The sequence below is a fragment of the Molothrus ater genome, chromosome 6 (assembly GCF_012460135.2).
Source record: "Molothrus ater isolate BHLD 08-10-18 breed brown headed cowbird chromosome 6, BPBGC_Mater_1.1, whole genome shotgun sequence".
NCBI lineage: Eukaryota > Metazoa > Chordata > Aves > Passeriformes > Icteridae > Molothrus > Molothrus ater.
In genome coordinates this window covers 34549666-34573057 of record NC_050483.2, presented here as the reverse complement: position 1 = coordinate 34573057, position 23392 = coordinate 34549666, and the positions used below count along the sequence as shown (strand labels likewise).

Sequence of the window (23392 nt, the reverse complement as noted above, 5' to 3'; positions counted from 1 at the left end):
CACATGTTAGAGAATGTAAATGATGAAGGAATGACTATATGAAAGATTATGCAACATTTTAAAATACAGTTATTTAAGAAAAATAAGGTTAGAAGTGTTTTGTTTATGCTATTGTTTACAAAATAATTGCAAATTTGAACATCCAAAAGATATTAAAGTAACTTGAAGTATTTTGAGTTTTTACCTGTACATATTTGAGTTTTTACCAGTTTTGGTGGCTGTTTGAAAGCCCATATGCACATGAGACTGGTCATGTATCTGTGTACTTGTAATTCTAAAAATTACTTTGTAGACTATTAAGCATCTGCCCTTAATTTCATAGAGATCACACTCCAAGGACGTGCAGAAATAATCTGTGTATAAAGCTTTGATCCTCTTCTTGATCAGGCTTGCTTTACTATTGATTCCTTATTATAATTTATTTAACATAAAAGCTGTTACATAAGGTGGTTAAAGTTGCTTAATGAGCTAACCGATTAGGGAGAAATGAATTTGAGATCACTTTGAACCCAAAGAACCAAAATTTATGAGGTTTGGGGTCCTGGAGGAAAAGAGTAGAGCACAGTCCTTTAATTAATAGGATACTTGGGTAGAAAAGATATTAACTACTGAACAACTTTGATTTTTTCATGGAACTGGAACGTGAAATGAGCTCATTCTCTGCCTTTACTTACGCCCTTGACACTGAGCAGAATTTGCCCTGGGGCAGACTGAAAGCCCCTCATGCTAACACAGACTAAATTTCAATTGTTCGTTATTTTTAGTAAGATCAGAATAGAACTACTTAATCAAATAAAGTTATAGAGGAGGGGACAGAACAGAAAAACTGTGATTTAAAGTATAAAAGGAAAGTTTGCTTATGACAGTCATTATCACATTCATTTCTGTATCCCATTTTTAAACCAATTGTAGCTAATTAAATGTCACAACTTTTTTGCACCTGAATACATTAATGTATGTGATTTTTGATCTCTAACAAAATAAAGGAGGTCACAACTAAAATCTTTGCAATAGAATGGTAGGCAAAGTTAGCAGGGAAAAATGTTTCAAAATAAAATCTTCATAAAACACCTTGTACATTTTTCAGTTGTTATCTCTGTTTGAGTGCCCTAAACCTTGTTATTTCTTTTAATGAAGGTATAATAGGGACTTCAGTAATAATCCTTGCACTGTTTTCCCCTACTGCTGGGTTAAAACCAGTCACAGTCACTGTCTCTGGCATCTTGACTTGTACTGTGTGCAGTTGTATAACAGCTCAGTATTCAGTCAATGAAGACAAATTCAGGATGAAAAATAACTTAAAAGGGAAGTATTCCTAATACTCAGTATACTGATATTTGGCAAAATTGTGGCACTCCTTTATGTACATTTGCAAAACACCAAATTAATCAGAGGGGATATGGATGCTACACTGTTGCTATGGCAGAAAACCAGTAGAAAATAGCCCTTGTTTAGCTTTATGTGCCATTATCATAAATAGGACATGATGTAGAGAATTGAAGAAAAACAGAAATAAAAGCTAGCTTGAAAACTATGTTTAAATATTTTCTTCCCTCAGGAAGATTTTTCTTCACTGGTAATTTATGAGACAAGTATAATTAGGTTAACTTTTTTATTTTTCATGACTCTTCTCACAAGAATATGGATGATTCACATTTGAAAAAGAATCTTTATTTCTGATGTTTGCTTTGAAATATTTTTTCAATCTTAAAAAATAGTTTGACTGATACAGACTATCTGTAGGAATTACAGTGGAGTTATACTTCTGACTATCTGGGATTTAAAAAAATTGTCACTTAAGAGACAATGCAGACCATAACCCCTATATGTCTGTTAACCACCTAAAATCTATCTGGAAAAAACCTTGGAATTTCAGGTTAGAAAATATGTCTTTAAGACAGTATGCCTCAGTATGGTCAGCTGTTTGAACTCTGCACCTTGATAAAAAATAATGTAATTCTCTACTGAGGCATCACAAAACATAAATTCTTAACTATGTTCTATGACATCCAAATGAGGGATTTTAATTCTTAATGATATCCTTTCTTTTTCCTCTCCAGGAAATAAGAGTAATTTCAGCTTTGATCCAGCCTCCTGAATTCATCCTCCTAAGGTATCAATTCAAACTACTAAACTGAAATTCAGTTCACATTGCAGACAAAATCAAAAAGTGCCTCATCCCCTAAAAACTGGTCCACATAAAATTATGAAAAATTTATTGAAAATTTATGGAAACGTTCTAGCCCAGTCCCCACAAGGTGTCTGCTTGACATTGCAGCTGTCTGCATGCAAAAGCAAAGCCCAATTTGGACAAAATTTTTCTCAAGAATTTTGACACATTCTGGATTTATAGTGGGTTTATGCAGGGCTCTTAATAGAGACAGGAATGAGAGAAAATTTTTGGAGAGAGACAAGAAAATGTTAATGTAAGGGAAGATGTTGGGAGAGGATGTAATGTTGACAAAGGTCTCTCTGTATTTTGTATGCCAATCAGGCACTCTCTCTGCTGTATAGAATCTGTTGATGTATTAGTTCTGTCAGACCTTTTGAACCTGCTAACACTACTCATGGGATTCATCATATCCAAATCTAGCCTTTTCTGTTAGAAGAATATTTCATTCAATCAAGAATTTTCTGATGGCACTGTTAAGGTTAATGAGAACTCCGAGTAAAGTGCTGAAAAAGAGAGCTAAAATAGGATTTTCCCTGTTAAATATAATACTCAATTTTTGTTGAAGTTTTAGTGCTTCAGACAATAATACAAGTTATCCTGCAAATTGTCTTTCATGCACCTCATTAAAAAAAGCTAAAATTTAGCTTTTGGTATCAATAAAGGTGATGATAATCTTGCCAAAGGTTTTGGAGAAGATGAAAGTAATATGTCTAGCACAATGATTTGTATCAGAGAATGTAAACTGCAATAGAATACTGGCAAATATTCAATTCTTAATTGCTTGAATTAGTTTTACTGAGAGGTACCTTTTGCCTAATGCCAATGAAAATAAGATAATGGGAATCACAGGGTTCAGAGGCTAAATCTCTACTCAGTCAGACTAGATTCCCTACTGGATTGCCAAAGTTGAGGGTGGTGTTATGCTGTAATTTGATTGGTCAGCTAAAATGCTATAAAAATAACAACAATGAAAGCAAAAGATTCAGTATTGCTCTTGGTAATGGGAAGAAAAAGCTTTAAGTAGCAGTTTGTTAAAAAAATAAATTATAAATTTATATATATATATATAAATTCAGTGGCCTATATTTTAAATAAATCTGAGAGTAATAGCTTCAGAAACATGAACCTTTCTTCAGATGAAAACTGCTCAAAGTAGCTTTTTGGTTTGTTACTAGTGATACCAATTGCCACAGAGACAATTTTCCTAAAGATGAAATTTAACTTTGAACAATTAACCTATTAAAACCTATATTTAATTTATTAACAAGCATTGCACTTAAAAGCAAAAGTCTAATTATGTATAAATTAACAAGGAACTTTCTAAGTGATCTTTAAGTACAAAGAATTATTGTGTTGTAAGATACAACTTGCATAATAGACAATTTGCACAGAGCTGAAACATAAGTTATAGTTTTAACAATGATGCATGGCCTAGATAATGGGTATAATCTTTAGAAGTATAATTTTGATGTCAATAACAAATACAGTTTAAAAAATCCTGCTTTATATTACATTGCATTTTATTGAATAGAAGTATTTGAAGAGGAAATACACATCTAGCATGTGTTAGGAATCATTTGATACAGACACAGAGGAATCTGAAAACAATTTTAAATAATTTTCATATCTGCTCATGATTGTGAACAAACTTTGAGGAGAAGGACTAGTTAGCATAGCCATTGCTGCAGTCTGAAATAGAGTAGTAAGTGGGTGAAAAGTGGCATTAGAAAGTGTACTAATCTAAAGTATCTGGCTTATCACTGTAACAAATCTGAAGCATTTATTTTTCCTTTCTTTTTCCTGCCTCTGCAGCATGTGTGACTGTAGGAAATGCACCCATAGGAGTACAATCACTCAAAAAATTTAGACAAGCTGGGTGGACAACCAGCACAGCAACCCATTTCAGATTGCAAACAGTGTCTAAGTTGCATTGCTCTGTGTCTCACCGCAGGAGAAATTTGGTTTCTCCAGACTCCCAATTGGATGTATCAACCCTCAGATAAATCTTTTATACATTATTTGTGCACATAATAATGAGTTATCCCCTGCAATGGAACACTGCTGTCTTGATGAACACACTTATAAATTTTATAGAAAATGTGTCTTGAAATATAAAGCTCACGTCAAGCTGATATTCAAATACTAAAGTTATTCACTAGCAAGTGTGTTCTGAAGAAAAGCATAACACAACAGGAGACAATAGCAATCAGAAGAAGCAGATACCTAAAAGGGAATTCATATATGTCTGGCATTTTGTAAAAGTAAACAGATTCAAGTTCTTTCTAATAGAGTTGAATTCCTGCTGTGCACATTCTGGCATTTTCAGGATCCCAAAAGCATGAGAATCAGTTGAAATTTCTAAAGGATTTGATAAATGTTTGATTTAATTTATAAGGTGGAATTTTGGCCTTGTGAAAGCTTGTGGAAAAATTCCCTTTGGCTACAAAGGAACTGAGTTTCCAGTAACCAGGATTGTTTCAACACCTGACAGGTCTGTACCAACAGTAAGGGAGAGCAAGCACAGGGAATTTTTAGTACTGTTACCAAAAGTTTTTCCAGTGATGAATTCATTCTGACCCATTTTTTAAAACAGTAACTATTGTGGAAATCACAGGAAGGAGAAAAAAATGTATTTTTTCCTTCTGATATATTTAAAGAAAGATAAAGGGATAAAGATCTGTGCTTATATTCTGAAAATACTTCTTTTTACTATCAGTGATGTAGCCAAAACAGACTGCAGGACTAGAATGACTGTGGAGAAATTATGAAATATTTTTAATACCCTTTTTGCTGTGGTTTTGTGTTTATGAGCATTTCCTGAATTTTTTGCTTTATTTTCATGATAGGATTTAGCACATTCTATTAACATCAACAGGCAGACTTAATCTAAGGGAAATAATAAATGGCTTGAAAATTAAAGCCATTTATTTAGGAATTACAATTTGGTGTTCTGTATTACAAAACAATCAAGTATGTTTAGCTAATATTTTTAGTAGAACTTTAAAACTCTTTGGCTTAGACAATATACATTTTGATTTTCTTTAACATAGGTATTTTTTATCTCGTTTGACACTAGCAGGGCAAAGTGAATCATTAAAACATTCATCTTGAAAAAATGTTGTGGTTTCTTTCTGTAATATTGATTATGTTTTGCCCATCTTATTTTGGCTTTCCTGACATTTAGGTAAGGTCGTATCCACACTATAGGGTCTAGTGATGAGTATCGCACACTATTGCATGATTTTCAAATAAGGGTAAAGAAGTCAATTTTCACAAAAAGAGTGAAACAGATATTAAATGAATTTTAAGCCAATTTCAGTTAATTAAATGTTTTAGTCTAATTTCTGGAGTCAAGGCATGAGTAATTTTCTTCAGGCATTAAGCGGTTTAAAAATGGGGAGAAGGCGGTATAGGCCAATAGACAGCAGTCAGTAATGAGGTATGAAATGTTAAGTAATTGAGGCTGTTCACTCTTTAAAAGAATGTTCAATTCACTTCTGCAATGTATTTTTCACCTATAGTTGTCTTAACCTTCTAGAGTCATTAGAAACTTATCATTTAATATGTACTGGCACATTTTGGATATTCTGTTTTACTGTATCATTTTGTTTGTGTCATTTTGAAAGGCAGCTACATAAATATTCTTGTCGTTAGACTTCAAGTGAACAGGAACAATTAGTTTCCTACTTCTTAGAAAACTTTCATAATTCTCCAAGATCTTTTTCTTCTGGCTATTTTTGCTGTACTTACACAGTAAAATCATTATTATCGTGAATTTCCTGTTTTATGGTATTTTTGAAGCTGCAAGGTCACAGGAACTTTTGGGGTCCTATAAAAGTTGATATAAAATATAGATATGAAAATATAATTGAATTTCTGGTAGGACTTTCAGTCCTGATAATTTTCATAATTTTCAGTTAGCTTATTTGGAGGGAAAATATGGATGGAAGTATTCTATTTTAATTGACTTTGGAGGCCTATCATGTGTTTACCTTTATGCACAAGCTAACGTTGCAGTGGACTGAGAATTAGTGCTTAGCATCTTGTAAGAATTTAGTGGCTCATTAAGCAAACAGTTTAAAATTTTCTTCAGTTTTTGATCATGCATCATATAACAAAAGCAAAAAAAAAACAACATTTAGGAATACTAATCTATCCTGCCAGTAGTTATGAAGAAGCATTTGGGTTAAAGTTGACTAATGCTTGGAAATTCCCCTCTTGATAAAAGAAAGAAAGCACATTATTCAACATCCTTGATCAGAGGTTCTTGCAAGTTTTAGGCACTGTTTCAGGCAGTGTTAAATAAACCAAATCTAATTGTTACAAAAATCAAAGTAATAATCCACAAATATTTTATGACAAACCATTTTTACTTGAGTATAAAATATGCTATTTTCTTTTCCTCTCCTTGTCTAATTCTGTTATAGTTAGTTTAATTTATACAGAAATATTATAAAGCAGATTTCTGTAGCTATGCTAACAAAGATAAATGGAAGCAGGAACTTCAATAAAACTTTGCAAACAATTCCATTATATCTTGTCAAATGCACAAAAAACCTCAGGTGTAAGTTGTTCATTTATATGTCAGTTTTGTTGACATCACTGACTAAAAGTATGGACCCTTACATTCAATCTCTGCACAAAAGAATAAAATGACAAATCAAGCCTGAAGCTTCTTACTGTGTTTTTAACTCTGACATTTTTTTACTACCATACAAAATTTTACTGCAAAAATGAGAACTTCTCAAAAAGCCCAAAAGCAAACTTTCATGTTATTTGAATATTGACAACTTATTCTAACAAAGTAGAAAGCTTGAATAATTGAGTTTCTCCATTTCACACAATCTTCATGCAAGTCGCAGCAGGCAAATAATTTACAAATTGTTTTATTTATATACAAGGTTTTATAGATTGTTTCTACTATATTCAAAGTGTTGCTGTGTTTATGAGTTACAGCTGTTTAAAATCATGACTTTTCTGTTTGTGAGAACTGAGTTCTTTGCTTTCATATCCTTTATGACCAGCGTGCTGAAGTTCATATACACATAGGGCATTCTTATTTAAAAATCCACTAGTCTAACAGGAAGTGGAAGTGATACCATATAATGGGTAGGAGGAAACTTGCAGCCTTGAGTCAGAGATGGCCTGGCAAAACCCTTGCATTCTCTTCACTCCTGGGAAAGAAAGGGCACCTCTTTGCCTCTCATCTTTCCGCTGGGAAATCTGTTTATCATTTTTAGAGAAAGAATCAATTACTTGATGAGGCAAAATTATGTACTTCAGGAAGTTTTTAGGACAGTCAGTGCAAGTTACTAATCTCTCATTTAATCTGCTTTTATATATATCTTTGTCAATTTTATAAAGAACTATAAAACAAGCAAACAAAAAAAAATCAAGGCCATTGCCAAAAATTCTAACCAGTATCAATTAGCAATGCCAAAAAATTATATATTGTAATTAGGGAATGAAGCTCAGATGTGGCGGTGAATTAAATCTTAGGTGATCCAAGTAATACATTTGGTAATCAAATCATTACATTAAGACAGGATGCATTCAATTCTTATAAGTCTCACTACAGGAACTGAATTAATTTGTTCAGTTTCCTATCCACAGTAGAAGTAATCTTTTACATTTGCTTTAATATAAAAATCCAAATTCATTAACGATCAGTCCTCGGGTCATAAGGAGGTCCTTTTTTTCCTGAAATGTCACTGTGGACAGGACACCCTTTCTCTCCCCCATTTCTTCTTATTCCTGTTCAGTCTTCATTCTGCATCCATAAGAGGCAACTGATAATACATGTTTTCTTACAGGGGTAAACCTGTTTGTCTGACAGTTCACACAAACATTAAAAGGGAATGCATGGCTATGGTTTACCAGATGAAAATCCTTTAGATTCCCAGTGCCTGGAAATTATTCTCAGTTCCTTCCCAAGGGATGGAAATTATTTCTTATGGGAAGGAAAGCTGAATAAATACAAAATATATATATTAAAGAAAATGCCAGATATAGTATATAAAACTATGAGAAAACCAAAAATGAAGACTAAAATCTTTATACTTTGTGGCATATTCTATTAGAATATGTTGTAGTTCAGGAACAAAGGTGACACAAAACCAACAAAACTTTTGCTTTAATCCTCTGATAATTAAGGGGATGTGATATTTGCTAAGAAACTCTCCTGTTCCTGCCTTAGACCGCAAGAGAACGTGTACCTGTGGCAAATTAAGCAATTTGGTAATGACTCTTGTTTGTCTAACTCCATTCAGGATGAATATAGAAGACAGTTTGGAGATATAAAATATTTCAGTGGAATACAATAAATCCAAAGGGCTTAGTGTAACAAGAATAAAATATGCTTAAATTGGGATCTTTTTGATTTTAGCATATTCATATACTAAGTTAAGCCCTGTTGGTGTGATATAGACTGGAACCCAAGAGAATAACATTCAGGGAATGGGAATGCTGAATTAACTGCAGTGGAAACATTTCTCCCTTACAGGAACTAAATCTAAAATTGGTGTTTACCATGTACGGGTATTTTTTATATTTTAATCTTTTTATGACAATATTTTATTGCTTGTGGGTAACAGCCAATCCATGTTTTATGGTACTTAGTTAATTCTGTTAAGAAAAATCAACGTCATTTTCTAGCTGTAATTGGTGTTTCTATTATTTTGTTTTTCTATTTCTTTTATAAACCGTTTGCTGTATTAGCAGTACAATTTTCATTCCAATAAACATTAGAATATCTACATTTCTTTCTTGCAGTAGAATTCTCCTAAATTTAAGACATTGCTTATTCTAAATCATAATATCAGCTAATTACAAACATTCCATGGCAGAATATGTTTATAATTGACTAAGAATGGTTGTTTCTTTTTAATTTTCTGCAGTTGTCATTATGATAGGGAAGTAGTACTCTTCTAATAAGACAATATAATACCTGCTGGGTTGCACTTCCTGTTTCCTGCATTTATAGAAGAAAACTATGAAAATGGTGCTCCCATTTCTTGTTACTCAATCCACATAGTCTGTTCTATTAGCAACTGGGCTTCTAGAAAGTGTAAGTGGTGCCTTTTTTGCAGATGTGTTACACTTTCTTCATGTCATGACCAGATGTAAACTCACCAAGACTTACAAACCCAACAGCAGGAGGATGCACCACTGTGCTGCCTGTTAGAAATCAATGCTGAGAGAAGGGCTTTGTGACATTAATATTTACAACGTGCTTACATGGTCACAGGGCTCCCAGTAGGGTCTGGGCATGGTCAGCAAGTTCTCCTCTGTCTGCAAAGCACCCATATAGAGACATGAGTTTGCAATTCTCTCTGTGTGACCTCTCACAAAGGCAAGCCAGATATAACATTTTAAATAGAGTTAGATCACATGTTCATAGGATCATATGTTGTGAAAATAAGAAGGCTTAAAGTGCAGGCAGTTTGAAAAATCCCCTTTCTGAAAGCTCTTTAGGGTATCAGACAGAGCAACTATTTGGAACTGGTTCTGAAAATACTAAGAATATTAAGAATAAGACAAAGAGGTCCTACTTTCTCTTTAAAGAAAATGCTACGGAATTTTAGACACAAATATTTTTAACCCCATGATTTGAATTGGAAATACAAATAATAAATAAATCTGTACTTACTACCAGACACAACTATAAATAAATGTTGCCAAATACTCATGAATATTGGTGATTATAAAACAACCAGATTAATTTCTTTTTTCTTCCCAGAAAGCATGTCTAAATAGAAATAAATTCAAGGAGTGTGTGATCTGCTTGTGGATAAGCCTTGAACAGAAGGAGAGGTTAACATTTTTAGCTAAATTATGCATTGCAAATGGCTCACTCAGTTTTTTATCATTTGCATAAATGGCCCTGGTTCAAAATCTCACTGATTGATTGCAATGGAAACAATTTTAATGACTTAATTTTTTTTCTTTCTTTTTTTTTTAATCACTATAGGGCTCAAAACTATAAGATGGGGAGAAAACCAGAACAACATCTCCATTTAAAGAGTACTTCCTAATCTTAATTAACATGGCAATCAAACTGTTTTTGTAAATTAAGTTCTATAACTGACCATCTGGAATAAAGAAGTTAGAATTTTACTGAAAGCAGTTTCAAGTTTCAGACGGAAATCCTAACTACTAAGACCAGTATATCAACCTATTAAGCTATTCTTTTTAAGGAGAAGAATTTCTCTGAGTAGCAGTCATTGGATAACTTTGTATTTCAGGAATATTGAAGCAGAAAAAACACATGCTATTAGTTACTTTGCTTCTGTTTAGGAACATGGTAATGAGTTGCTCAGAGGTTTGCAGCAGTGGGTTCTGAGACATGGAAGGAGGAAAGCAAGGGCTATCAATCAATTTTTGTGAATTTTCTGTATTATTTATAAGACTTGCATCTTTCAGCAACATTATTTAATGTATGCTGTTTTCAAACTATTTATAGTATCCTTATTAGTCTGATGAAAAGCAACAACCATTGAATTGCAAAAAAAATCAAACCAAAAAGTGCTAGGTAATGTAAGGTATTTTAAAAAAGTCACTCAACCATTCAGATTTGTATTATTTCTCCTTTAGTTGAAAAACTCAGGAAATGTTATGGCTTGAGCTAAGAAATAAATAAAAAACTTCATCTTTATTTCATTAGCTGACTAAAACACGACTGAAAAAATCAGATTCAGAGCTTCTATGTACTTAAGTCATGAATGGGCTTTTTCTGTTAATTATTATATTACACTGATACTTTCATAGGGCTGTTGTAAACTGCAGAGCTGTATAGTGCATATAGATAAGTCCTACAGATACTTACTTTTATTTTTTACTTCTCTGCATCATCCTTACACTGTTTTGTAATCATCTTCTGGTCAGAATGGATAATTTTGCTGTCAGTGTAGTCACAGTTAAAGAAAATATGAGAGCATTTACAAGGCTCATCAAGATTTATGAACCAATAAGGAGCCTAGACTGAGGGGTTTGAGAAAAATAGACTTAGCATGCTAATCCTATTAAAGAATTTTTAATTCTGGAGTAGTTGCTATTTCTGATGCACACCCTCTGCAGAAACATGGCTTGAAACTTGAGATCTGCAACTTGCAAATTTTTACTTTATTTTAATTTTTACTTTATTTAACTAAATTCATTAGTTTTCCAGTTTTTATCTCTTACTGTGATTTAATTGGTAGACTCCTCATAGATGAATGCCGTTCATATATATTCAAAAAACAAAATCTCTTTGATGTGGTTTTAAATTGCAAAAGATTTTCAATTTTTGCAGTTCACATTTGAGAAATGTGAACTGCAAGGAACATTTGTATATAAGAGCAAAGTTGAACCATTTGCATATGTCTTGCTTCCCAGATTTGGCCCAAAGTCAAGCAAAGCAACTGAAGTTCTGTGAGCAAAACTAAATCCTTGATGTAATTCTCCTACTTGGAAAATAGACTAGGTACCATACTAGAAAAATTATGGCCAGGTATCCCCAAGGAATTCCTGCAGTATAATTGTATCACCTTATTTTAACCTAAAGTGTGATCTAGATAGAATTTAAAATAAACTGTAGGTCTGAGTTAGAATATTGACTATACTAGAAAAACATTTGTTGAACATAAGATTGATTTTTTTTTTTGGTCTCTATCCGCATTTTCAAGTGAGCAAAAGGATATTTCTGCAGGTTAGAAGAACAGTCAAGCTTTAAGAGCCTTGCACTGTGCTTTTGTCCAGAGGCATTTTAGGTAAACTTGAGAAAATACTTGACACATCTATCATTGATCTAAACTCATAAAAAACTAGTGGGTTTCTTCATCTGAGAAGGGTGTGGGGAAGATTATCAAAAAGAATGACTACAATCGTTAATATAAGAGGAATGGGTGTCTTAGAACTAGTGGAGACAGATATAATGAGAAAAACAAAAAGTGGTTAAACTTTAGCTAAATGCATTAAAAAGACATTATGATCACTCACTTAATGTTACCATAACTTAGGTGTTAAGTCGATTGTATTGATTGCAGCTGTGACAGTGTAAGGATACAAATTAGGTAAAGCTTGTAGGAAGATATAGTATCTTTATTCAGATCAATTGGTAAAGCTTGAGAAAAGAGGGAAGCTTTTGGATCCATAAGCTCTTCTGCCATGAGAAAAAGAAGAAACAATCTTCAAATCTATGTACAAGTTTTAGAATAAATGCTGTGGCTGTTACAAGGTACACTAGTCAGACTGGGAGAAAGAAAATGGTTGATAGCAAAATTCTGTTAAAGGAGATGAGATGAATCTCATGAGATTGAGATGAATTAAAGATGAGATGAATTACTATGATCCATGAAATTATTATCTCTAGAATTTATGATTTTGAAATCTGATGATGTTGTTTTGTTTTCCATCCCAGTCTTTTAAAGCCTGTTTTGTTTTATTTTGTTTTTTTTTAGTTTAGTTTTTTATTGAGAACAAACACTGAGAGGTAAAGGTAACAGGATTTTTTTTTTTTGAGAAATTTAGGTGAAAGCCTCATCACCGCTAAGAGAAGTTCAGCACATTTTTTACATTATCTTATTCTGGTGTGTGGTGATTTTTTAATTTGGTGCCAGTAATTTACATGTTTATAAGTAATGACACATTTGTGTGTGCTACTCAGTTACAGTCAGCTTTTTTGGTGCCTAATATTGGAAATTTTGTTTCTGAGGACAAATATAGTTGTGAAGTCAAGAGGATGGTTGAAGACAAGTTTCTAGGAATCTTTCTTCTCCAGGTAGGATCCTTGTTTTATACAACTCTTATTGTACTGTATAAGTCCTAGATGATTCTAGTATCCAAAACAAATAACTATAAAAAAGTGCAAGCAAGTTCAACATTGGTTTTCTCTGTATTCCAAAGTCACTCTCTACAAAGTATTTGGACTCTTCTCTGTAAAAGTCTGCTTGCTGGGAAAAACCTCTCCTCTAGTTTGTTGAGATGGGAATCAGAACCATGTTCCCCACAGCATGCACAAATGCTTTCTGCATGTTCTCATAGTAATTTAATATATTAACAAGACAATTTCCCAGAACTATTACATGTGCAATACACATCAATGACAGCATTTTCCGCTATATTGTGGGATAACTCTTCATAATAAAGTCAGTAAGAAAAAAACCCTGACAGTCAATTCAATCAATGTTTCACTAAATTTGGTGGAAGGCTGCAGGCAGATTTATTCCAGCATTCCCTAACCTAAAGTTAATGCAAACTATATTCACTGCTACCAAGCAAAAGATAGAAGCATTTCAATCTGGTTTTCCCCTGAACTCCTGGCTCAATTTAACTTAGATCTTTCCACAGCTAGGGCAGTATCACATTCTCTGAAATTATTGAAATCCAAAATTAATTTTATCTTATTGTACAAAAACGTGAACAAACTCACATTCTCTATACCACAGTTTATGTTACAAGTGAAAAGGAAAGCTACAAAAGACATTTCAGGAAAACTTACCAGAAGAATTATTGCACCCAGATGCCATTAATTTGAAATGAAGACAATATTATCATTTGAACAAAACCTGTTGCAGCAAGATTTGGGGCTATGCTTCCTGATAAGAATCACGAAAAGCACTGGGAAAAGAATGACTACCTGAAGTCCATTTATTCTGTTCTGCCTCCCAGCCCCCCACCCTCCTCCAGTTTTGTATTCTTGTCTTTAAATGCATTTATTTATGGAAAACCTGATTCCCTTCCATTCTCAGCATAATTGGACATATATGTAAGACATCTTAGACTTAAAGCTTACAGCTTAAATTCTATTCTTGCTAAACAATCAGAAGTACATATTTTAAAACAGGACATTGTTTTTTCTCAGCAGAGTAGCATTTAAACTACTTGTTGTGCTTGTCAGGTGTGTACGCCATGCTATTTCATACTTAGTTTTAGAAGAAATTTTTGGAGAAAATATTTTACACCAATTTTAAAGTCAGAACGCTGAAAGCTCAGCAGTAAATATTAAACTTTAATTTAATCAGTCAGTTATATGAGATTAATTTACAAATGGAAATCACAGACTAAAATATATAGAAAATTTGCAATATATCACTGAATTTGTTGCTCTGTTCTGGGCAAGATTAAGAGCACCTGGACCACTAAAGAGTATTTGGATGACTCAAAGATTTTTGCAGAAAGGCATCTTTAGAAAAAGAAAAGAGAAAAAATACTCAGACAAAAAAAGGAAAAGCCAAAAAACCAAACTGACAAACAAACCTCTGTTAAATAGAGTTCAGAAGTACTGATTCTAAGCTGTTGTCAAAGTTTTATATTTTCTGTCTTTGTCATAAAAGTCTTTGTGGTTGTAAACTACTTCAAAACTTTGTATTTTTCATGTAATTTTTTGAACTGGAGAGACACTCAGGTGTCCAAATTATGAACAGCTGTGTCATCTCAGATCCTCTAAAGCATTTAGGATTTTCTTATGAAGTTAACAGATATGACACTACAGAAAATAGATGTTCTTATAAGAGAGCTACTGGAAGCTAAGGAGGACATGTGGACTGCTTTAATTGGCTCTAGACATTAATATTTAAGCAACTAAATCTTACCATAGATTTTCAATTACTATAAACATTATATTTTCATTATTTATAAACATTATATTATAAATTTGGATTTGGTTGCCTTATTGTTAATGCTTTCCAAACATCTTCCCCTCTCTTGTTCTCCTTTTGACTTCCTTCACTATGATGAGTTTTGAAAATGTAGCAACCCAAAAAATTATAGCTGAGACCTACCCACATTAAGTAGAATGACCTATTCCCCAAATATATATTATCTCATTTTGGATATAGTCTTATTTTTTTATGTCAACCTCTTTCAAAATTCACATTTTTCTGCCTGAATTCATAGCAATTTTAATTTTCCAAAGCCAAGGTATTTTCTCAAATGAAAAATATTCCTGATTTGTTAGAGAGTATTTCAGCTGTACAGTGGTCAAGGACTGTGATGAGAAGGTTGAGTGCTTATGGGTAGGAACCTGGGGGAAGGCTAACAAGGCAGATATCCTGGAGGGAGTCTGATATAGAGCATCCAACCAGCATGAAGAGGCAGGTGAAGTATTCTATACTTCAGTGGCTGGCTAATGTTTAAGATTGCTTATTCTTGTCAGAGACTTTAACTTGCTGAATGTCTGCTGCAAGCCCAACACACTGTAGGAGGCTCCTGGAGGGTGTAAAAGGTAACTTCCTGACACAGTTGTCAAGTGAACCTACCAGTGGTGGAATCCCATTGGACCTGCTGCTTATGAATTTAAAAGTGCTGGTGGGAGACGTGGTGGTCGGAGGCTGTCTTGGACATAGCAACCATGAAATTATAGCATTTTCAGTCCTTGATGAAGTAAGGAAGGGGGCAAACAAAACTTTTCTTCAAGAAACAACAATGTGGCATCTAGTGCTATGGTCTAGTTGACAGGCTGGTGCTCATTCAAAGGTTGGACTCCATGACTTTGTAGGTTTTTTTCTGATCTTAGTGATTCCATGATTCTATTCAGAACATGATCCATTCCAGAAGAACATGCTACCCTTACTCGTCAGGTATCACAAGTATGATTTGTTATTTATCTGGTCCATTTCCTAGATTCTAAGACCCAAAACCCAGAGGCATTATAACTTTAACAAATATAACCCCATATTCCACAAATAGACCTCCTTTTAATATCCTCTCCTTTTTGTTCATCTGGGGACTCAGTCACACATGATTTCATCTTCACCATTTTTTGTTGTTTTGCATATGAGAATGTTATACAAGACTATACTAAAGACTTTTTGAAAAAAGTATGTGATACACATACAACCTTCCTACAAGAGCAGTAATCTCACCAATAAAAGGAAATAAGGCTTGTTACAAATATCTTGATTGTACTAATGCCAGATTTTGTGTATGTTTCAATATCTCATAGGTACTAGAAGCTGATTATTTAATCCTTTGTTTAAAGTGTTTTTCTTCTCTCCTACTCTCCCTGGAATGGGCTGATTAGTAAATATTTCTGCATGCTCTCTTTTTTCCACTGGCTTAAATTTTAAGACCAAACTTACCTATATGATCTGGATCACCTGAAACTGGAAACAAACCCACTTGTCAGAGCTCCAAGTACATCTTCCTCCTCTCCATGCTGCTAATCTGGCTGACAGGCCACAGGTGGAGGCAGTTCCTTGCTTTGCAGAGGGTCACCAGCAGTACTCTGTAAGCATGTCCCTTTTCACTTAGGAGCTGCTGTAGCTTGGCATTGCTGTTTCTGGTAACAGGCAGCAAGCTTTTATGAGTTTGCAAGGCCTCTAAATTGAGACATCAATTTTTTCTTAATCTTTCTTTACCTGTAGCTTTGTTTTATTTGTTTTATGACAGAAATTTCTCTAATCAGCCAAATGCATTTGTCCAATGTGTTTACATATATGTATGTGTGGCATATTTCCCATGCCCGTTAACAAGATGCTGAGAGTAAAAACCTTTTTGAGGTGAGTTCTCACACTTGGGTCCCAACCAAAGCTGTTCTGCATCAGCTGGTCAAGTATGCCCTTACTTTCCATGTTGTTTTTTGGATCTGATCCTGACTTGATGTATGAGAGGCATGTAATGGCTATAAGTTTGTCTGGTAAGCCTTGCTTCCTGGCTGCTCCAAAAGGTCTCTAGCCTGCCATGCTTGGGATTGCTGGGAAACACCCCGCTCTGTGGACTCCATGAGAGTCCCCACACTACAACATGCAGTGCTTGATGAAAGCAAATCATCCACGGGGGCTTGGAGCAAAAGCTAGTGTCATAGCAATGACTTGGGTGTTTATTTGTGTTTATTTACACATAGGTTTGTGTCTAAATAAAGGTGGTGTGAAAAGGGAATTATGGTGGTTTTGTATTGATTAAGTTCTTTTTTTTCTTTTTTAACACAAGGGGTTAAAAGTTTTAAAGGTACTACTGCAGTTGGGTTAAGGGACGTAATTGACTCTGTCAGATAGATAAAGAAAAATCTGATTGAAAGCTCTGTCTTTCCATTTACTCAATTAAAATTGAGTGACCTCACCAAAATTTGTGTTGTGTGTTACTCCTTTTCCTGTTTGGAGCACTTCATGCAAATTAGTATTTGCAATACTCGATTAGAAAAAGTGCTACTTAATTATAAGCTATTTATATTTTGCAATTCTTCTTTCCTTGTTTAAATTTAGGAAGCTAGGCCAGAAATTGGGCTAGTAAGGAAAGTTGGTTAAAATGGTGGATTTATTTGTCCTAGATAAAACAGATTTTAATATTTTTCTCCTTTATAAATCTATAACAAAATGTTGGTCAGAATAGTCTTGATTTGCTTTAATACATGTGGATTTTAACAGATAGAGGCAGGGAACACATTCTAATAAATACAACTTTTAGGAAAGTTATTTTTGTCTATAAATAGAGAAAGGAACAGTTCCAAGGGTGGGAGGGGAAAAGTTGCTAGATCCTGAATAGTTTTACTTTCTATAGGCTTGGGTTAAGTGTAAAGCAATAGATACTAGAAAAAAAAAAAGATGGCTGGCTTTGCACCACTTTTCTTCAGTGAGTCTAATCAGTACCATGATTGCAATCTTAATGGGATTTTGGCATTTAACAGTTTTCTTTAGAATGAATGCCTTGTGTTTTGTTAATATCACATTTCTTATATTCATAATTTAATTTTCCATTATTTATGATTCTCTTGAATCCATTATTCATTGAATTCAAAATGTTAAAATAATGGAAATCTCTTTCAAGAAGAGAAAATAAGCCAACCTCTAGAAAAAGAAGTGACGGCTCTACAGTATTTAAATTATGCTCAAGAATAATGTTTTAGGAATATTACTTGTTAGATGGGCTGATAATTTGAGTTAATTTGTTCTCAAAACTTTGAATTTAATTGTACTGTTATTACTATACATCATCTTTTGGAAGACACAATTTGCACATGCCTACATTCCAAAAAACACAATATGCTGCAGTCTGAGTCATAAAACTTTTGTTCAAATACCCATTTCGTCTACGATACTTGTTAAAAGTATATACTTATTTGGTTTACCCCTCCCCTGGACATTCATCTTTTTTGTTACAATTTTAAAGAACTTGTAAAGCTGACGAAATGTTTATTTGAAAAACTTTTTTTTTTGCATCTTATTAAAGATTTCATTGTTTTGAATGATCTTACCTTTATTTAATATACCTTTGTTAAAAAAAAATAAAATCTGTATTTTAGTAATTTAAACTTCAGCCAGCTCTAGAAACTAATGCCAGGAGACAAAAATGATATAGTCTTTCCAAAATCCCTACTATACGTGGCAATGTGTAATCAAAAAGACAATACTAGGAAGTTCTTTTCAATTGTTATGTGCTAAGGGATGACATGCCTAAAGATGTTCTCCACACATCAAATGTGAGGCCAGGCTGAGTCTTCTGAGTGTCAAAGCAGTCCAAGAGCTACATCCTTGAAGACATCTTAGAGAATTTTCCATTTAAATTCTTGGCTTCTGTAAGTTCTCTATATATTTTGTGGAGAAACATAAAAATCTCCTTTAGGGCTGTAGACACTATTAAGTGTTAAGACATCTAAAACAGACTGTAATACCTGAGTCACTTATTACATTTAGGAGCTATACTCAGTCTTATGAGTCACAACTGACTAATTATAATCCATGAATTTGAAGTATAGTTTGTCATTACTACAGTTCATCATGTCTAATTGTTGTGGTAAAGACTTCAAACTTGGTTCTTCCCAGGAGAAATCTGCAGCCAGAAATACTGCAAGGCCCTTTTAAAGACACTATGATGGTGTATTTGTGTTTATGATTTCCTTGTGCTGTCACTAAACAAAATAAAAGAATCTCTGCCTCCTTTGAGCAACATCCTGCTACTCGCTATAATGTTTGTAAACCATTTTCGGTAAATCTATATTGAATTTGAAGAACCTACTAAAATAAGTGTTGCTGTCTTTTGTGCATTGGTGAAAAGTTTTTTTTATTTGACTACTCCTTGAAAAGTGAGATACAGAGTAGCTGCAAAAATGCCCATTGATTCTTTGCTTATTTGCTTGTTGTTTTATTAAATACAATATGTTTAAGGAGATCGCCTAAGAGAACATTTGGAACTAAAACATCCATAAGCTATGAACTAAGGAATAATAACAAAATTTATTGCAATGAATACACCAATTTGTTCCTTGGGAGGCCAGAACATGCTTTTTCTTTCCAGGTACATACAGCAATTCTCAGTCCAAAACTAGTCCAAGTCCTTAAGTTAAAACAGATAAAATAGAAAACAGTTGAATATTTACTTATAGATAAGAGCAGTCTCTGTTCACATCTGTAAAAGGGAAAGTAGAATTAATACTTGTGTTCCCAGTGTAAATTGTTAGCTATGTAACTGCTGGTCAGAGACTTGGTATTATTTTAGTGACCTGAAAATGACTATGGGTATGACATCTACTTCATAGCCTAACACCATGAATCTTGGGAAAAAAATACGTTTCTATCACAATTTCAGATTTTTATGTAATTAGGGTTACAGCATCCTCTGAAGATTGAGAGAATTCTGTGAATTTACTTACTTATTCATTAGAGATCCTTCTGAAATTTCCCCTTCAAATAACTGGCACTAACTTGAAATTTTTTTCCTTTGTTTTCTTGTATGGAAATCCAGAATATCCGTAATACTTCAACACCGTTCTTCGCGCTCTTTCCGTACACTTGCTACTGAGCAACTATGCTATAAAAACCTGCAAAGGGTGATGACTCACCTCTTTCAAATTTCAGGCACATAGTAAGATCTTTACCTCCTGCACCATGAGTGTGGTTATACTCACTGCAGGCAAAAATGCTTAAAAGAAACTCACTGATGAATAAGCAGCCCTGTCAGAAGCATATGCTGCAAAGATGGCTTAGCTTACATTCAAGATGCCTCACACATTTTTCCCAGACCCAGTAGCATTTTTATCAGTGGTTACAGAGACACATAGGTCTCCTACAAAAATCCAAATTTTTGCTTATTTTAATTTTTTCCCTGATTTCAGGAAAAAAAAAAAAAAAGAAAAAGAATCCCAAATACAACAGCAACAAAGCAACACAAATAACCACTATCACAGTGACTATGTTTTCTGGATATTTATATGAATTTGTGTGATTAGTTTAGGACCCCTTTTCCATCACTTTGATATTCCCTAGTACACACTGTAATGGAGAACTCTGAAAATTATTTTTTCTACAAGTTTTTAGAAAGTAAAAATATACATCTCACCCCTCAGAAGTTCAGTTATGGAACTCTGCCAAAGGACTGATACCAGAAACATATATTTGTAGGTTTTGGTATGTTTCCAAAGTAGATAAAGACCTTAATTCAGATTTTTCTTCTGACTTTACCTGTAGGTTAAATTATATTTTCCATTTGATTGGATCTTGACTTATTTAGGATTCAATTTAATTGACAATTAAAAAAAATATTTAATCTGAATTTCAGAAAGCTTAAAAGCTTAAACTTTAACAGTTAACATTCACAAGAATGTTAACTTCCCAGAATGTTTTGAATGTTTACTGATGTTTATAGATTTTTTTTCACAAAGTAAGCCTCTGTCAATGAATTGCATTGTACAGCTATTTTTATTTAAACCTAAATATGTGTCAGTATACCTTGTGCCTGTTGCAATACTTTCTTTCTACATGAGAAATAATTTCAAGTAAAAAAGTGTAGATCCAAAGAACCTAAATCTGTCAAGATGAATGAAATTTCACACCAGCACATAATACATTGTTTCCCATTAAAATATATTAAAAAGTACTGTCTGGATCATTTCAGAGGTAGAGCCCAAAAATCCAACCAAATTATATCAGACAACAATAATTAAATTTTATTCAAATCAAATTCAGTTAAAAAAAATTAAGGTTAAAAGCAATCTAAAAGAAAGGTTATGAGTATCATGCTTGAGCTTTAAAATATATCAATAGTAAGCAGTTTTTTCTTTTGTTTTTCTTGGCTAATGTGAATATCATAAAATCATTAAATTCCATGATGTACAAATAACTAAACCATGAAAATGAACACCTGGTGCCTGATTTATAACAAAAACTCTAATGAACAATCTTCTGCCCCTTATTCTCAGTGCACTTTTTGGAGTCTCTGTATAGCAGCTTCATTTTAGGTACAACTTTGTACTTATCATTCTACTGCATAGTGAGCACTTGAAAATCTGGACTCTTCATTTAGCTCATAAGTGAGTACTGCATTCTTTTGAAAATCTGGCCCTTGTGGGCCAAATTCTTGAAGTTCTAGTCTGGTAATTACTCAAGAAAAACCCCGTCATGCTGTAACTTGAATTTTAAGTTAACCATGGAAGAATGAGTATTAGGAATCACTAAGATAAAAGTTTTTGTTTAATTATTTTCATTTAGTAGAATAGATGGGAATTCTCTCAGGGTTACAATAAGTTGACAATTTATGTATTTGGTATTTTAAAAACACATTTAGTCCACCTTTCTTTAATTAATGGAACTATACAGCAAAAGCCATGTCTGATTTAAAAACCAGCCAGTATCAAATGGGAGCAGAGAGTGCCAACATGCCTAGTGCTTTCATCAAAGCAATATGTACATGACTTTCATTATCTTATTTAAAAGTAACACCACAGAGGATGCAGAACTTCATCCTGTCTCACTCCTCTGAGTCTCTGCTTACCCCATTTGGTACACCTGCAGCTAGCACATATTCCACTTAGTACTTTTTTTAACACATCATCTGCCAAGGAAAGAAAGGGAGGGCAGGAATAGCTTAGCAAGCAGCTGCTGGCAGAGAATGAAAGGTTTCATGCAGCGTGAATCAAGGATTATAGTGTGAGGTTGGCAGCTGATACAAAGTTTGGAAGCAATAATCTCTTGTTTTAAATCATGAATTCTGAGAGCTGTTTGTATAACTTTGGTAGTGAATCCTAGTCACTTATAGTTAGGTCAGATATTATACTGACTTACATGAAAAGGAAAAGCAGGGAGATTAAGTGCAAAGCAAAAGGAGGATCACTCTTTTAACATAATTCAATTTTGAAAAAGATTGCAGAGGTGAATGAAATCAGCAAGTACAAAATTAGTCTTATGTGAGAAAATGTGTTGTGTTTGTTACTTAAATGCTGTGGCTATTGAACCATTATGGACTGAACTCAGACCCTCAAGCTTGTTTCAGTTTACCAGCTTCATACCATTAGATGCCCCAGAGGAAACGACAGTGCCTTGAGCTACTCTTACTGTTTATATGTTCAATTTATTTGTATTGATCTGAATAATTTGTCTGTATTTCTTTACTAATGCATTATCTCTCAGCTCAAATTCAGAACATTGATGAATAAATGAATTCCAATTGAAGTAAACCAAAGTCTTAAGTAATAGAGCAGGCCATTTGTATCTATCTCAAACAACAAATCCTTTTAAGATCCCCAAAGCAAAATTAGTGCCATCTAGTATGCGCAGGGGGCAGGCTGGGGGTAGAGACTAATTCAGAGTGAATTAATCTGCAGTTCATTAGCAAACACTAATGTTGCTTTTGGGAATGAGAAAATTAGCAGGATTATAATTATAAGCAACAAGTGTTTTCATAAACATATTATTGCTTGTCAACAGTGTACAATATACCAGTAAGGCCATTAGATAGGATTGATGCCCGTCACAAATCACATTTGCTGTTATGCAAGAGATTGTGCTTATAAAATAACACCATTTCTGAAGAGCCATTATAGTGACCAAAGCAATTTCACAGGTGTCAACAGGCCTGGTGAATTGCAATAAGAAATTATTTAAAGTAAAATTTCTTTATCTTTGTAGATAAGGCACCCTACTTACAGCTGTCAGCTGAATCCCCTAGTAATGAGAGTAAACCAGCATTAGGCACTGAAGGAAGAGGTTCAAAGAGCAGATCAGGGTGTCTGGTCTCTGTCAGGCTTTGCGTGTGTGCACACAAATGCAAGCAGTGGTGAGAAGGAAGAGACGCAGCCAGTTGCCAGTAAGTCTCTGTCTGCAGTGGTAGCAAAGTGATTGGCTGCCAGGGGAATCAGCTAAGATATTGTCTCCTATGGGGGCTTGTTAGGTTATACAGCAGACATCCTGAAAAAACATTGAATAACAAAGAAGCCTGGCAGGCAGAAATGATTGTGCTGCCTGTGGCTGCTCTAACCAGTCTCTTCTAGCAGGGTCACTGGATGGGATACTATAAAGAGCATGAAAGGGATTT

The 23392-nt window shown here is 33.8% G+C and overlaps 1 long non-coding RNA gene across 1 annotated transcript in view; it reads left to right on the top strand.

Moving 5' to 3' along the window:
- The first annotated feature begins 2067 nt into the window (after positions 1-2067).
- The window catches only part of LOC118687765 (uncharacterized), a 56485-nt gene continuing 35160 nt past the window's right edge, over positions 2068-23392 (top strand). The window contains exon 1 of the long non-coding RNA XR_004980387.1: positions 2068-2113. This is a non-coding gene — a long non-coding RNA (uncharacterized LOC118687765). The remainder of the gene's footprint in view (positions 2114-23392) is intronic.